General features: G+C 43.2%; 1 long non-coding RNA gene across 1 annotated transcript; it reads left to right on the top strand.

Moving 5' to 3' along the window:
• The first annotated feature begins 325 nt into the window (after positions 1 to 325).
• Positions 326 to 3,446, top strand: LOC148193366 (uncharacterized). Its single transcript, XR_015782086.1, has 2 exons — positions 326 to 2,769; positions 3,211 to 3,446. It is a non-coding gene; the product is annotated as an uncharacterized LOC148193366 (long non-coding RNA).
• The last annotated feature ends 13,580 nt before the right edge of the window (positions 3,447 to 17,026 follow it).

Genomic DNA, 17,026 nt, shown 5'->3' on the forward strand with positions numbered 1-17,026 from the left:
TAGGGTTAGGGATACTGAAGTGATGGATTTATTTATAAATAAAACATTATAGAATACATTGAAATATTTGGGAGAAGGGTTTTGGATGAATTTGGGAGAAGGGTTTTGGATGCATTTGTCTTTGTCTGGTGATTACTCTGTTATTTGTGTAATGAGTAATTGTAGAATTGCTGACATTACTACTTAAGCGATTTTTTACCAATCAATGGCGACAATAAGTGTTTAAAAATCCAACACTTTTGCTAATTAAGCCACGCCACGCATAGATCAGACATATCTTCCGTGTGCACTTTTGAATTAAAAAAACAAATGAATGCCCATCATTCACGTGCTGCACCTCCACTTCTATATATATTTTTTATTGAGTCATATGAAGTGCCGTGTGCTTGCTGCACAATCCATATTCTTTCTCACTTTCCGTACAGCCCATGTGAGCTTCCAAATTCATTTTTAATGCTAGTGCTCTTTTTGGTGGTGGCCGTGTGTGTTAGAAAATGTGGCAGCTGCATTCCATCTCCAAATTAAAATTCGATCATGCATTCTCCATGCCCCACTTCTCCACTTGAAGCTTCTTATTTCTTCATTCTTTATTCTTTACATCATCCTTTCTCCATGTGCTGAACTCCTATACTTCCACATGTGCATGACCAATTTTGGCTCCCAAGGCCGTGCTCTCCATATTGATGCTCATGGGCTGCCTTCTCAACAAGTGATTCTTTCATGTCATCATGCACCATGCCTTACTTCCCACTTTGACGTGGTGCTGGATGGTGGACTGGTTTGATCAATGCGTACCCATTAGCTAAACTTTAATTTCTACTATATACAGGTCTAGGTTAGGAAAAAGGAAGTTTTTATTTTATGACCATCACCCTGTGACTAATAGTTGATAGAACTGTGTGCACCTCAAACTCAAATCCAGCCAAACAAGTTAGAAAACATTTTTATTTTATGAAATGAAGAGAATAATGTCTGTGATGAATTTGGTCCCAAGAAAATGTCACACTTCATATATGTGTAGGTGTCCAATTGAAACCACTCCACATCAATTATTTACATAGAATATGGTGAAAGACAGTTAAGGGGAAAAAGAAAAAATCCACATGACCCCCAAATGGTCCTGTTAGAAGTTTCGCACACCAACCACAACAACCAAAACACCTACTTATTCTGTTATATGGAGTGTATAATTTAAGGACTTTGAGGTTGTGCCTTTTGAGAATTGCGTGGTGATTACTCAACTCTAGTGTGTTCATCCCGCATGCTTATTAATGTAACTTCCTTGTACTGTCTTTTTCTTACAACTTTCTCCTTTGATTCCACTAGGTTAGTTCCCAATGAAGTTACTTTTCTTACTAGACATTGGTAACTTAAGTTGAATGTACATGAGGAAAAAGTTTGAAGGAACGTTAACTTAAAGATTGTTACATTGGACATGTGTTTGGTTTCACGCTATTGGAACTAAATTTGAATATCTAAGTTTCCAGTGTAAAATGGAGAAGTTATTTAAATTAGTTTTAGTTTGATTCAACATGTCATACATCTGAATGTGCAAGATTTAGATTGCATTCTTTCTATGCCTAATGTAAGGATGAGAACAATTACAGATTTGAGAATCTATTTAATATTTTTTAATATACATCAAATATCTTTTTGATAATAGTAAGAGACAAATAATTTTATAGGGATTAGTCATGAGTTTTGTCCTCTCCCTCAAAATATCTATCATAATCAAGAATTTTAATTCTATAGATACTTAAAAAGGTAACTATTTACTAAATGTTTTAGTTTAGTTTATTTTACTTCTTTAAAATGACTTTCTTGGGAGTAATCAGTTTTATGGTCTTTTATTGGTTGAATTTAATTTGCATGTATATAGGATTAGTCAACACTGACACTTGAGGCTTAACAGTAAATATTTGTAACCAAATGATTAAAATTCTAAGATAAATAAGATTAGAAAAGATGGATAGGAAAACAAAATTAAAGAAAACTTAAATTGAAAATTTAAATAGCCTTCATAACTTTAAATTTTCTTTTTATAGTCACTGTAATTTTTTTTACATCCAATTTTTTTATTATATTTTGTCTTGTTAAATGATGTCTTGAATTTTGTCATTAGGTACAGCACCGTTCCCATTTCACCTAATTCTCGATCTGCTAAAAAGATATTGTCTTTGCTATTGTAATTGACAGTGTTGTGTTATGGATGATTGTTGTCTTTGGGTTTGTTGGCAATTATAGTTGTTGCAGACATATACATTTTTGTTTTATTCAATTTTGCTCTATTCTACGGGGAGCGAAAAATGAGAACTTGAATGTGGGATTATGTTTGACTGTTCTTCAATTTCCATATATTTTTTATTTTACATTGCTTGGGTCCATTTTCTAGGTCACCTGAAGTTTGAGGTTTGTGTCCATTTTACATGTCCCGCTCTTGTGTGTATTTCAAAATCATCGGCAATCAATCATTCTTTCACAATTTATTTTGAAATTCCAAACTCTGAACATATTTTGGTGTTAATAAGGTTGATTGGGTTGCTTGTTTTGTTGGCAGTGGGCACTTTGTTGCAGAGGACAAGCTCTTGGTCTGAGTGAATGATCCGATGTTGGTCTTGGCATGCTGCTGGAGTGATCTCAAGGCATAATTCCACCTGCACACCCCCAGTTGATCCTTCAAGGCCTCCACTGCCCCAATGCTGGATGTAACAATCCAAGCTCTGGTTGCTGCACTCATGATAACTGCTATGACTTTTTGATGAAAAATTGGTATGTGTTTTTTGGATGTGTTGATTGAGTGGTTTGTTCGTTTCTATATATGTGTGGGTGATTGAGTGATTTTCAGGAAGGTGGTTAATGCCAAACCACAGGCTTGATCGTTTCTATATATATTTCTGTCAATCAATGTACTTAAGTTATTTATAATGTATTAAATTTAGGAACTTAACTTTGACTGTAAAATTAAGGTAAATGTGTGGTCTATGTAAAATGCAGTTTAATCTTTTATAGCTTTTTGTTTTGCTCTGATGACTATGATTTTTTCGGCTCAATGAAGACTATCTTTGTATCATTCTTCACTCTGCTAATTGTGTTTGTCTTCACAGTTACTGCTAATTGTGTTTGTCTTTTTACGTATACAATTAATGTTAATAGCTTTCACTCATTTGTTTTTTCCTGACATTGCTTTTCCTTTCGTTTCTTTTTTTTCAGACTTGATTAAGCTAGGAACTGTGGATTATGCTGGGAATTTTCTATTTCTGTTGAACTTCTCTCAAACATTTTTTTTTCAGACTTGATTAAGCTAGGAAATGTGGATTATGTTGGGAATTTTTTATTTTTGTTCAACAACTGTCAAACATTATGTTGGAAAATGTGGATTATGTTTGATTATGCTTTGTAGTTTTATTTTATTTTTATCAGTATATGAAACTATTAGTTATTGGGTATGAATGTGAGATCATCTAATTTTTTTTTAAAAAATTATAGTTATATACGGATTTATCCGTATGTAATTTACATACGGATTTTATATACGGATTTTTCCGTATGTAATTTATATACGGATTTATCCGTATATAATTTATATACGGATTTTATATACGGATTTTTCCGTATATAATTTACATACGGATATATCCGTATATAATTTATATACGGATATATCCGTATATAAAGTAGCTACGACAGTTTTATATACGGATTTTCGTCCGTATGTAAGTCGTATGTAATCAAGTGTTATATACGGATTTTCATCCACTTCGTCACTTCGTCAACTTCGTCCACTTCTTCCACTTCGTCAACTTCATCCAGTTCGTCCTTTCCTCCACTTCGTCCACTTTTCTTCTAGTTCTTCTTCCACTTCTTCTTCTTGTTCATCTTCTTGTTCTTGTTCTTGTTTTTTTTCTTCTACTTCCACTTCGTCCCCTTCGTCCACCTCGACCACTTCATCCACTTCGTCCTCTTCGTCCACTTCTCCCACTTCTTCCACTTCTTCTTCTTGCACTTCGTCCACTTTATCCACTTCGTCAACTTTGTCCACTTCGTCCACTTCGTCCACTTCGTCCACTTCGTACACTTCGTTCACTTCGTACACTTCGTCCACTTCGTACACTTCGTCCACATCGTCCACTTCGTCCACTTCGTCAACTTCGTCCACTTCTTCCACTTCTTCCACTTCGTTAACTTCTTCCAATTCGTCCACTTTGTCCAGTTTGTCCATTTCGTCCACTTCGTCAACTTCGTCCATTTCATCAGCTTCTTCCACTTCGTCCACTTCTCCCACTTCTTCCACTTCTTCTTGTTCTTCTTCTACTTCCACTTCGTCCATTTTGTCCACTTCGTCCCCTTCGTCCACTTCATCCTCTTCGTCCTCTTCGTCTACTTCGTCCACTTCTCCCATTTATTCCCCTTCTTCTTCTTCTTCTTCTTCTTTTACTTCTTCTTCCACTTCATCCACTTCGTCCACTTCGTCCACTTCGTACACTTTGTCCACTTCGTGCACTTCGTCCACTTCGTCCATTTCGTCCACTTTGTGCACTTCTTCCACTTCTTCCACTTCTTCCAGTTCGTCTAGTTCGTCCACTTCGTGCACTTCTTCCATTTCTTCTTCTTGTTCTTCTTCCACTACATCTTCTTGTTCTTCATGTTCTTCTTCTTGTTCTTCTTCTCATTCTTCTTCTTTCACTTCGTCCACGTCGTAATTCACTTCTTCTTGTTCTTCTTCTTGTTCTTCTTTTTCTTCTTCTTATTCTTCTTGTTGTTCTTCTTCTTCTTCCACTTCGTCCGGTTCCTCCACTTCGTCCACCTCTTCAACTTCGACCACTTCGTCAACTTCGTCCACTTCTTCCACTTCTTCCAGTTCGTCTAGTTCGTCCACTTCGTGCACTTTTTCCATTTCTTCTTCTTGTTCTTCTTCCACTACATCTTCTTGTTCTTCATGTTCATCTTCTTGTTCTTCTTCTCATTCTTCTTCTTTCACTTCGTCCACGTCGTCATCCACTTCTTCTTGTTCTTCTTCTTGTTCTTCTTGTTGTTCTTCTTCTTCTTCCACTTCGTCCAGTTCGTCCACTTCGTCAACTTCGACCACTTCGTCAACTTCGTACACTTCTTCCACTTCTTCCACTTGTTCCAGTTCGTCTAGTTCGTCCACTTCGTCCACTTCTCTTCTTCTACTTCTTCTTCCACTTCTTCTTCTTGTTCTTGTTCTTGTTCTTGTTCTTCTTCTTCTTCTTCTTCTTCTTCTTCTTCTTCTTCTTCGTCCACTTCGTCCACTTCATCCACTTAGTCCTCTTCGTCCACTTCTCCAACTTCTTCCACTTCTTCTTCTTCTTCTCCTGCTGGTTCTGCTTCTTCTTCTTCTTCTTCGACTTCATCCACTTCGTCAACTTTGTCCACTTCGTCCACTTTGTCCACTTCGTACACTTCATCCACTTCGTGCACTTCTTCCATTTCTTCTTCAGGTTCTTCTTCCACTACATCTTCTTGTTCTTCATGTTCTTCTTCTTGTTCTTCTTCTCATTCTTCTTCTTTCACTTCGTCCACGTTGTCATCCACTTCTTCTTGTTCTTCTTTTTCTTCTTCTTGTTCTTCTTCTACTTCCACTTCGTCCAGTTCGTCCACTTCGTCAACTACAACCACTTCGTCAACTTCGTCCACTTCGTCCACTTCGTCCACTTCTTCGACTTCTTCCACTTCTTCCAGTTCGTCTAGTTCATCCACTTCATCCGCTACTTCTTCCACTACTTCTTCTTTTTCTTCTTGTTCTTGTTCTTCTTCTTCTTCCACTTCGTCCACTACCTCCACTTCATCGACTTCGTCCACTTCGTCAACTTCATCCACTTCGTCCACTTAGTCTACTTCGTCCACTTCGTCAACCTCGTCCACTTCGTCCCCTTCGTCCACTTCTTCCACTTCTTCCAGTTCGTCTAGTTCGTCCAATTCGTCCGCTTCTTCCACTTCTTCTTCTTGTTCTTCTGGCACTACTTCTTCTTGTTCTTCTGCTTGTTCTTCTTCTCGTTCTTCTTCTTCCACTTCGTCCACATCGTCCACTTCGTAAGCTTCGTCAGCTTCGTCAACCTCGTCCACTTCTTCCACTTCGTCTACTTCGTCCACTTCGTCTACTTCGTCCACTTCTTCCCCTTCTTCTTCTTGTTCTTCTTCCACTACTTCTTCTTGTTCTTCTTGTTCTTGTTCTTGTTCTAGTTCTTCTTCTTCTTCCACTTCGACCACTTCGTCTACCTTGTCCACTTCTTCCACTTCTCTCAATTCGTCCACTTCCTCCACTGCCTCTACTTCCTTCACTTCCTCAACTTCGTCAACTTCATCCACTTCCTCCACGTCGTCCACTTCTTCCACGTCGTCCACTCGCTCCAATTCCTCAGCTTCGTCAACGTCGTCCACGTCCTCCTCTTCGTCCACTTCCTTCAATTCCTCAACTTCCTGCACTTCCTCCACTTGCTCCACTTCGTCCACTTCGTCAACTTTCTCCACTTCGTCAACATCGTCTACTCGTCAACTATGTCAACTTCGTCCACTTCTTCCAATTCTTCCAGTTCGTCTAGTTCATCCACTTCGTCCACTTCTTCCACTTCTTCTTCTGTTTCTTCCACTACTTCTTCTTGTTCTTCATGTTCTTGTTCTTGTTCTTGTTCTTCTTGTTCTTCTTGTTCTTCCAGTTTGTCCACTTTTTCCTTTTCGCCCACTTCGTCCACTTCGTCCATTTCGTCCACTTCGTCAGCTTCGTCGACTTCTTCCACTTCTCCCACTTCCTCCACTTCTTGTTCTTCTTCCACTTCTTCTTATTCTTCTTCCACTTCTTCTTCTTGTTCTTCTTCTTGGTCATCTTGTGCTGCTTATTCTGCTTCTTCCACTTCTTCCACTTCGTCCATTTCGTCCACTTCGTCCACTTCATCCACTTCGTCCACTTCCACCACTTCGTCCACTTCATCTAGTTCGTCCGCTTCGTGCACTTCATCCACATCGTCCACACCGTCTACTTCGTCCACTTCGTCCACTTCGTCTACTTCGTTCACTTCATCTACTTTGTCCACTTCGTCAACTTCGTCCACTTTGTTCACTTTGCTGACTTCGTTCACTTCCTCCACTTCCTATACTTCGTCCACTTCGTCAACTTCGTCCACTTCCTCCACTTCCTCTACTTCCTTCACTTCTTCAACTTCGTCCACTTCCTCCAGTTCGTCCACTTCGTATACTTCGTCAACTTCGTCCACTTCGTCCGCTTCCTCTAGTTCCTCAACTTCGTCAACTTCGTCCACTTCGTCAACTTCGTCAACTTCCTCCTCTTAGTCCACTTCCTCCACTGCCTCTACTTCCTTCACATCCTCAACTTCGTCAACTTCGTCCACTTCGTCCACGTCGTCGACTTTCTCCAATTCCTCAACTTCGTCCACTTCCTCCACTTCATCAACTTCCTCCACTTCCTCCACTTCGTACACTTCGGCAACTGCATCCATTTCGTCAACTTCCTCTAACTCCTCAACTTCGTCAACTTCCTCCACTTCCTTCACTGCCTCTATACTTCCTTCACTTCCTCAACTTCGTCAACTTCGTCCACTTCCTCCACGTCGTCCACTCCTTCCAATTCCTCAGCTTCGTCAACTTCGTCCACTTAGTCAACTTCGTCCACTTCCTCCAGTGCATCCACTTCCTTCACTTCCTCAACTTCGTCAACATCGTCCACCTCCTCCACATTGTCCACTTCCTCCAATTCCTCAACTTCGTCAACTTCCTCCACTTCCTCCACTTGCTCCATTTCGTCCACTTCGTCAACTTTCTCCACTTCGTCAACATCGTCTACTCATCAACTATGTCAACTTCATCCACTTCGTCCACTTCTTCCACTTCTTCTTCTTCTTCTTCCACTACTTCTTCTTGTTCTTCATGTTCTTGTTCTTGTTCTTCTTGTTCTTCTTCTTCCAGTTTGTCAACTTTGTCCTTTTCGCCCACTTCGTCCACTTCGTCCATTTCGTCCACTTCGTTAGCTTCGTCGACTTCGTCCACTTCTCCCACTTCTTCCACTTCTTCTTGTTCTTCTTCCACTTCTTCTTCTTATTCTTCTTCCACTTCTTCTTCTTGTTCTTCTTCTTGTTCATCTTGTTTTGCTTATTCTGCTTCATCCGCTTCTTCCACATCGTCCACTTTGTCCACTTTGTCCACTTCCTCCACTTCCTCCACTTTGTCCACTTCGTCCACACCGTCCACTTCGTCCACTTCGTTGACTTCGTTCACTTCCTCCACTTCCTATACTTTGTCCACTTCGTCAACTTCGTCCACTTCCTCCACTGCCTCTACTTCCTTCACTTCCTCAACTTCCTCCACTTCCTCCACTTTGTCCACTTCGTCAACTTCCTCCACTTCCTCCACTTCGTCAACATCGTCCACTTCATCAACTTCGTCCACTTCTTCCCCTTCTTCCAGTTCGTCTACTTCGTCCACATCGTCCAATTCATCCACTTCTTCTTCTTGTTCTTCCACTACTTCTTCTTGTTCTTTTTGTTCCTCTTCTTGTTGTTGTTGTTCTTCTTCTTATTCCAATTCGTGAACTTCGTCCTTTCCATCCACTTCGGCCATTTCGTCCACTTCTCCCTCTTCTTCCACTTCTTGTTGTTCTTCTTCCACTTCTTCTTCCACTTCTTCTTCTTGTTCTTCTTCTTGTTCTGCTTATTCTACTTCTTCCACTTCGTCCACTTCGTCCACTTCGTCCACTTCGTCCACTTCGTCCACTTCGTCCACTTCGTCCACTTCGTCCACTTCGTCCACTTCGTTCACTTCGTCCACTTCGTGCACTTCGTGAACTTCGTCCACTTCGTCTACTTCATTCACTTCGTCCAATTTGTCAACTTCGTCCACTTCGTCAACTTTGTCCAGTTCGTCCACTTCGTCAACTTAGTCCACTTCGTCCACTTCTTCTACTTCTTCCACATCTTCCACTTCTTCTACTTCGTCCACTTCGTCCACTTCGTCTACTTCTCCCACATCCTCCACTGCCTGTACTTCCTTCACTTTATCAACTTCGTCAACTTCCTCCACTTCCTCCACGTCGTCCACTGCCTCCAATTCCTCAGTTTCGTCAACTTGTCCACTTCGTCAACTTCACTTCGTCCATTTCCTCCACTTCGTCCACTTCTTCCACTTCTTCGAGTTCGTCTAGCTCGTCAACTTCTTCCACTTTTTCTTCTTGTTCTTCCACTACTTCTTGTTGTTCTTCTTGTTCTTCTTCTTGTCCTTGTAGTTCTTCTTCTTCTTCTTCCAGTTCTTCAACTTCGTCCATTTCGTCCCTTTCGTCCACTTCGTCCATTTCGTCCAGTTCGTCAGCTTCGTCCACTTCTCCCACTTCTTCCACTTCTTGTTCTTCTTCCACTTCTTCTTCTTATTCTTCTTCGACTTCTTCTTGTAGTTTTTCGTCTTGTTCATCTTGTTCTGCTTATTCTGCGTCTTCCACTTCTTCCACTTCGTCCACTTCATCCACTTCGTTCACTTCGTCCACTTCATCCATATCCTCCACACCGTCCACTTCGTCAACTTCGTCCACTTTGCCACTTCGTCCACTTCGTCAACTTCGTCCACTTCCTCAACTTCGTCCACTTCCTTCAATTCCTCAACTTCCTGCACTTCCTCCACTTCGTCCACTTCGCCAACTTCGTCCACTTCGTCCACTTCGCCAACTTCCTCCACTTCGTCCACTTCGTCAACATCGTCTACTTCGTCAACTTCGTCCACTTCTTCCACTTTTTCCACTTCTTCCAGTTCGTCTAGTTCGTCCACTTTGTCCAATTCGTCCACTTTTTCCACTTCTTCTTATTGTACTTCCACTACTTCTTCTTGTTCTGCTTGTTCTTCTTGTTCTTGCTCTTGTTCTTGTTCTTCTTCTTCTTATTCCAGTTCGTCAACTTCGTCCCTTTCGTCCACTTCATCCATTTCGTTCACTTCGTCCATTTCGTCCACTTCGTCAGCTTCGTCGACTTCTTCCACTTCTCCCACTTCTTCCACTTCTTATTCTTCTTCCACTTCTTCTTCTTATTCTTCTTCCACTTCTTCTTCTTGTTCTTCCGCTTGTTCATCTTGTGCTGCTTATTCTGCTTCTTCCACTTCTTCCACTTCGTCCATTTCGTCCACTTCGTCCACTTCATCCACTTCGTCCACTTCGACCACTTCGTCCACGTCATCCAGTTAGTCCGCTTCGTGCACTTCATCCACATCGTCCACACCGTCCACACCGTCCACTTCGTCCACTTCGTCCACTTCGTCTACTTCGTTCACTTCATCCACTTTGTCCACTTCGTTAACTTCGTCAACTTCGTCCACTTTGTTCACTTTGCTGACTTCGTTCACTTCCTCCACTTCCTATACTTCGTCCACTTCGTCAACTTCGTCCACTTCCTCCACTGCCTCTACTTCCTTCACTTCCTCAACTTCGTCCACTTCCTCCAGTTCGTCCACTTCGTATACTTCGTCAACTTCATCCACTTCGTCCGCTTCCTCTAGTTCCTTAACTTCGTCAACTTCGTCAACTTCCTCCTCTTCGTCCACTTCCTAAACTGCCTCTACTTCCTTCACATCCTCAACTTCGTCAACTTCGTCCACTTCTTCCACTTCGTCCACTTCGTCCACTTTCTCCAATTCCTCAACTTCGTCCACTTCCTCCACTTCATCAACTTCCTCCACTTCCTCCACTTCGTACACTTCGGCAACTGCATCCATTTCGTCAACTTCCTCTAACTCCTCAACTTCGTCAACTTCCTCCACTTCCTTCAGTGCCTCTACTTCCTTCATTTCCACAACTTCGTCAACTTCGTCCACTTCCTCCACGTCGTCCACTCCTTCCAATTCCTCAGCTTCGTCAACTTCGTCCACTTCCTCCACTGCATCCACTTCCTTCACTTCCTCAACTTCGTCAACATCGTCCACCTCCTCCACATTGTCCACTTCCTCCAATTCCTCAACTTCGTCAACTTCCTCCACTTCCTCCACTTGCTCCACTTCGTCCACTTCGTCAACATCGTCTACTCGTCAACTATGTCAACTTCGTCCACTTCTTCCAATTCTTCCAGTTCGTCTAGTTCATCCACTTCGTCCACTTCTTCCACTTCTTCTTCTTGTTCTTCCACTACTTCTTCTTGTTCTTTATGTTCTTGTTCTTGTTCTTGTTCTTCTTGTTCTTCTTGTTCTTCCAGTTTGTCCACTTTGTCCTTTTCGCCCACTTCGTCCACTTCGTCCATTTCGTCCACTTCGTCAGCTTCGTCGACTTCGTCCACTTCTCCCACTTCTTCCACTTCTTCTTGTTCTTCTTCCACTTCTTCTTCTTATTCTTCTTCCACTTCTTCTTCTTGTTCTTCTTCTTGTTCATCTTGTTTTGCTTATTCTGCTTCATCCGCTTCTTCCACTTCGTCCACTTCGTCCACTTCAACCACTTCATCCACTTCATGCACTTCGTCCACATCGTCCACACCGTCCACTTCCTCCACTTCCTCCACTTCCTCCACTTCGTCCACACCGTCCACTTCGTCCACTTCGTTGACTTCATTCACTTCCTCCACTTCCTATACTTTGTCCACTTCGTCAACTTCGTCCACTTCCTCCACTGCCTCTACTTCCTTCACTTCCTCAACTTCCACCACTTCCTCCACTTTGTCCACTTCGTCAACTTCCTCCACTTCCTCCACTTCGTCAACATCGTCCACTTCATCAACTTCGTCCACTTCTTCCCCTTCTTCCAGTTCGTCTACTTCGTCCACTTCGTCCAATTCGTCCACTTCTTCTTCTTGTTCTTCCACTACTCCTTCTTGTTCTTTTTGTTCCTCTTCTTGTTGTTGTTGTTCTTCTTCTTATTCCACTTCGTGAACTTCGTCCTTTCCATCCACTTCGGCCATTTCGTCCTATTCGTCAGCTTCGTCCACTTGTCCCTCTTCTTCCACTTCTTCTTGTTCTTCTTCCACTTCTTCTTCTTATTCTTCTTCCACTTCTTCTTCCACTTCTTCTTCCACTTCTTCTTCTTGTTCTTCTTCTTGTTCATCTTGTTCTGCTTATTCTACTTCTTCCACTTCGTCCACTTCGTCCACTTCGTCAACTTCGTCCACTTCGTCCACGTCGTCCACTTCGTCCACGTCGTCCACTTCGTCCACTTCGTCCACTTCGTCCACTTCGTCAACTTCGTCCACTTCGTCCACTTTGTTGACTTCGTCCAGTTCTCCCACTTCAACTTCTTCTTCTTATTCTTCTTCCACTTCTTCTTCTTGTTCAGCTTATTCTGCTTCTTCCACTTCTTCCACTTCGTCCACTACTTCTTCGTGTTCTTCATTTTGTTCTTCTTTTTCTTCTTCTTCCTCTTGTTGTTCTTCTTCTTCTTCCACTTCGTCCACAACGTCCACTTCTTCCACTTCGTCAACTTCTTCCACTTCTTCCAGTTTTTCCAGTTCGTCTTGTTCGTCCACTTCCTCCACTTTTGTAAACTTCGTCCAATTCGTCTACTTGGTCCACTTCTCTCACTTCTACTTCTTCTTATTATTCTTCTTCCACTTCTTCTTCTTGTTCATCTTGTTCTGCTTATTCTGCTTCTTCCAGTTCTTCCACTTCCTCCAATTCGTCCACTTCGTTCACTTCGTCCACTTTGTCCACTTCGTGCACTTTGTCCACATCGTCCAATTCGTCCACTTCGTCCACTTCGTCCACTTCGTCCACTTCGTCCACTTCGTCACCTCCGTCCACTTCGTCCACTCCGTCAATTCCGTCCACTACTTCCACTTCTTCCAGTTCAACCTGTTCGTCCACTTCGTCCACTTCTTCCGCTTCTTCCACTTCGTCCACTTCGTCTACTTCTCCCACTTCATCCACTTCTTCTAGTTCGTCTAGTTCGTCCACTTCGGCCACCTTGTAAATTTCGTCCACTTCTCCCACTTCGTCCACGTCGTCAACTTCGGGAACTTCTTCCACTTCTTGCAGTTCGTCTAGTTCGTCCACTTCGTCCACTTCTTCCAGTTCTTCTTGTTCTTCCACTACTTCTTTGTTCTTTTTGTTCTTCTTGTTCTTCTTGTTCTTGTTCTTGTTCTTCTTCTTCTTCCAGTTCGTCAACTTCGTCCATTTCGTCCACTTCGCCCATTTCGTCCAGTTGGTCAGCTTCGTCGACTTCGTCCATTTCATCCACTTCGTCCATACCGTCCACTTCTTCCAATTGGTCCACTTCGTCTACTTCGTTCACTTCGTCCACTTCGTCAACTTCGTCCACTTTCTCCACTTCCTCCACTTCGTCCACTTCCTCCAATGCCTCTACGTCCATCACTTCCTCAACTTCGTCAACAGCGTCCACTTCCTCCACTTCGTCCACTTCCTCCAATTCCTCAACTTCGTCAACTTCCTCCACTTCCTCCACTTTGTCCACTTTGTCCACTTCGTCAACTTCGTCCACTTCGTCAACATCGTCCACGTCATCAACTTCGTCCACTTCTTCCACTTCTTGCAGTTCGTCTAATTCGTCCACTTCTTCCACTTCTTCTTCTTGTTCTTCCACTACTTCTTTGTTCTTCTTGTTCTTCTTCTTGTTCTTCTTCTTCTTCCAGTTCGTCAACTTCGTCCACTTCGTCCACTTCGTCCATTTCCTCCAGTTGGTCAGCTTCGTCGACTTCGTCCACTTCATCCACTTCGTCCTCTTCGTCCACTTCTTCCACTTCGTCCACTTCGTCCACTTCGTCCACTTCGTCTACTTAGTTCACTTCGTCCACTTCGTCAACTTCGTCCACTTCGTCTACTTCGTTCACTTTGTCCACTTCGTCCACTTCGTCAGCTTCGTCTACTTCGTCAACTTCGTCCACTTCTTCTACTTCTTCCACTTCTTCCACTTCTTCCACTTCTTCTAGTTCGTACACTTCGTCCACTTTGTCAACTTCGTCCACTTCCTCCACTGCCTCTACTTCCTTCACTTCCTCAACTTCGTCAACTTCATCCACTTCCTCCACGTCGTCCACTTCTTCCACGTCGTCCACTCGCTCCAATTCCTCAGCTTCGTCAACGTCGTCCACGTCCTCCTCTTCGTCCACTTCCTTCAATTCCTCAACTTCCTGCACTTCCTCCACTTGCTCCACTTCGTCCACTTCGTCAACTTTCTCCACTTCGTCAACATCGTCTACTCGTCAACTATGTCAACTTCGTCCACTTCTTCCAATTCTTCCAGTTCGTCTAGTTCATCCACTTCGTCCACTTCTTCCACTTCTTCTTCTGTTTCTTCCACTACTTCTTCTTGTTCTTCATGTTCTTGTTCTTGTTCTTGTTCTTCTTGTTCTTCTTGTTCTTCCAGTTTGTCCACTTTTTCCTTTTCGCCCACTTCGTCCACTTCGTCCATTTCGTCCACTTCGTCAGCTTCGTCGACTTCTTCCACTTCTCCCACTTCCTCCACTTCTTGTTCTTCTTCCACTTCTTCTTATTCTTCTTCCACTTCTTCTTCTTGTTCTTCTTCTTGTTCATCTTGTGCTGCTTATTCTGCTTCTTCCACTTCTTCCACTTCGTCCATTTCGTCCACTTCGTCCACTTCATCCACTTCGTCCACTTCCACCACTTCGTCCACTTCATCTAGTTCGTCCGCTTCGTGCACTTCATCCACATCGTCCACACCGTCTACTTCGTCCACTTCGTCCACTTCGTCTACTTCGTTCACTTCATCCACTTTGTCCACTTCGTTAACTTCGTCAACTTCGTCCACTTTGTTCACTTTGCTGACTTCGTTCACTTCCTCCACTTCCTATACTTCGTCCACTTCGTCAACTTCGTCCACTTCCTCCACTTCCTCTACTTCCTTCACTTCTTCAACTTCGTCCACTTCCTCCAGTTCGTCCACTTCGTATACTTCGTCAACTTCGTCCACTTCGTCCGCTTCCTCTAGTTCCTCAACTTCGTCAACTTCGTCCACTTCGTCAACTTCGTCAACTTCCTCCTCTTAGTCCACTTCCTCCACTGCCTCTACTTCCTTCACATCCTCAACTTCGTCAACTTCGTCCACTTCATCCACTTCGTCCACGTCGTCGACTTTCTCCAATTCCTCAACTTCGTCCACTTCCTCCACTTCATCAACTTCCTCCACTTCCTCCACTTCGTACACTTCGGCAACTGCATCCATTTCGTCAACTTCCTCTAACTCCTCAACTTCGTCAACTTCCTCCACTTCCTTCACTGCCTCTATACTTCCTTCACTTCCTCAACTTCGTCAACTTCGTCCACTTCCTCCACGTCGTCCACTCCTTCCAATTCCTCAGCTTCGTCAACTTCGTCCACTTAGTCAACTTCGTCCACTTCCTCCAGTGCATCCACTTCCTTCACTTCCTCAACTTCGTCAACATCGTCCACCTCCTCCACATTGTCCACTTCCTCCAATTCCTCAACTTCGTCAACTTCCTCCACTTGCTCCATTTCGTCCACTTCGTCAACTTTCTCCACTTCGTCAACATCGTCTACTCATCAACTATGTCAACTTCATCCACTTCGTCCACTTCTTCCACTTCTTCTTCTTCTTCTTCCACTACTTCTTCTTGTTCTTCATGTTCTTGTTCTTGTTCTTCTTGTTCTTCTTCTTCCAGTTTGTCAACTTTGTCCTTTTCGCCCACTTCGTCCACTTCGTCCATTTCGTCCACTTCGTTAGCTTCGTCGACTTCATCCACTTCTCCCACTTCTTCCACTTCTTCTTGTTCTTCTTCCACTTCTTCTTCTTATTCTTCTTCCACTTCTTCTTCTTGTTCTTCTTCTTGTTCATCTTGTTTTGCTTATTCTGCTTCATCCGCTTCTTCCACATCGTCCACTTTGTCCACTTTGTCCACTTCCTCCACTTCCTCCACTTTGTCCACTTCGTCCACACCGTCCACTTCGTCCACTTCGTTGACTTCGTTCACTTCCTCCACTTCCTATACTTTGTCCACTTCGTCAACTTCGTCCACTTCCTCCACTGCCTCTACTTCCTTCACTTCCTCAACTTCCTCCACTTCCTCCACTTTGTCCACTTCGTCAACTTCCTCCACTTCCTCCACTTCGTCAACATCGTCCACTTCATCAACTTCGTCCACTTCTTCCCCTTCTTCCAGTTCGTCTACTTCGTCCACATCGTCCAATTCATCCACTTCTTCTTCTTGTTCTTCCACTACTTCTTCTTGTTCTTTTTGTTCCTCTTCTTGTTGTTGTTGTTCTTCTTCTTATTCCAATTCGTGAACTTCGTCCTTTCCATCCACTTCGGCCATTTCGTCCACTTCTCCCTCTTCTTCCACTTCTTGTTGTTCTTCTTCCACTTCTTCTTCCACTTCTTCTTCTTGTTCTTCTTCTTGTTCTGCTTATTCTACTTCTTCCACTTCGTCCACTTCGTCCACTTCGTCCACTTCGTCCACTTCGTCCACTTCGTCCACTTCGTCCACTTCGTCCACTTCGTCCACTTCGTCCACTTCGTTCACTTCGTCCACTTCGTGCACTTCGTGAACTTCGTCCACTTCGTCTACTTCATTCACTTCGTCCAATTTGTCAACTTCGTCCACTTCGTCAACTTTGTCCAGTTCGTCCACTTCGTCAACTTAGTCCACCTCGTCCACTTCTTCTACTTCTTCCACATCTTCCACTTCTTCTACTTCGTCCACTTCGTCCACTTCGTCTACTTCTCCCACATCCTCCACTGCCTGTACTTCCTTCACTTTATCAACTTCGTCAACTTCCTCCACTTCCTCCACGTCGTCCACTGCCTCCAATTCCTCAGTTTCGTCAACTTGTCCACTTCGTCAACTTCACTTCGTCCATTTCCTCCACTTCGTCCACTTCTTCCACTTCTTCGAGTTCGTCTAGCTCGTCAACTTCTTCCACTTTTTCTTCTTGTTCTTCCACTACTTCTTGTTGTTCTTCTTGTTCTTCTTCTTGTCCTTGTAGTTCTTCTTCTTCTTCTTCCAGTTCTTCAACTTCGTCCATTTCGTCCCTTTCGTCCACTTCGTCCATTTCGTCCAGTTCGTCAGCTTCGTCCACTTCTCCCACTTCTTCCACTTCTTGTTCTTCTTCC

This window comes from Vigna umbellata, chromosome 9 (assembly GCF_029865625.1).
Source record: "Vigna umbellata cultivar VRB3 chromosome 9, Vumbellata_1.0, whole genome shotgun sequence".
Taxonomy (NCBI): domain Eukaryota; kingdom Viridiplantae; phylum Streptophyta; class Magnoliopsida; order Fabales; family Fabaceae; genus Vigna; species Vigna umbellata.